Raw genomic sequence first — 208 nt, forward strand, 5'->3', positions numbered from 1 at the left:
TTCTGTTTATCTCTCAACCTTCAAAAGTTCCCAGTAAACCAAATTAGCAATACCCCCAGTAGCCTGTGATTTAACCATTTTCACAGTATGTCCTTCGCAGTATACATGTAGCTTTCTTTCTCCGTACTTGGGTGACCCGTATTTAAGTAATGGCATGGAGTTCTCAGAACAAGTTTAATAATATGTAGTATTGTATGTATATACAATA

Source organism: Penaeus monodon, chromosome 34, assembly GCF_015228065.2.
Source record: "Penaeus monodon isolate SGIC_2016 chromosome 34, NSTDA_Pmon_1, whole genome shotgun sequence".
In the NCBI taxonomy this organism is placed as follows: domain Eukaryota; kingdom Metazoa; phylum Arthropoda; class Malacostraca; order Decapoda; family Penaeidae; genus Penaeus; species Penaeus monodon.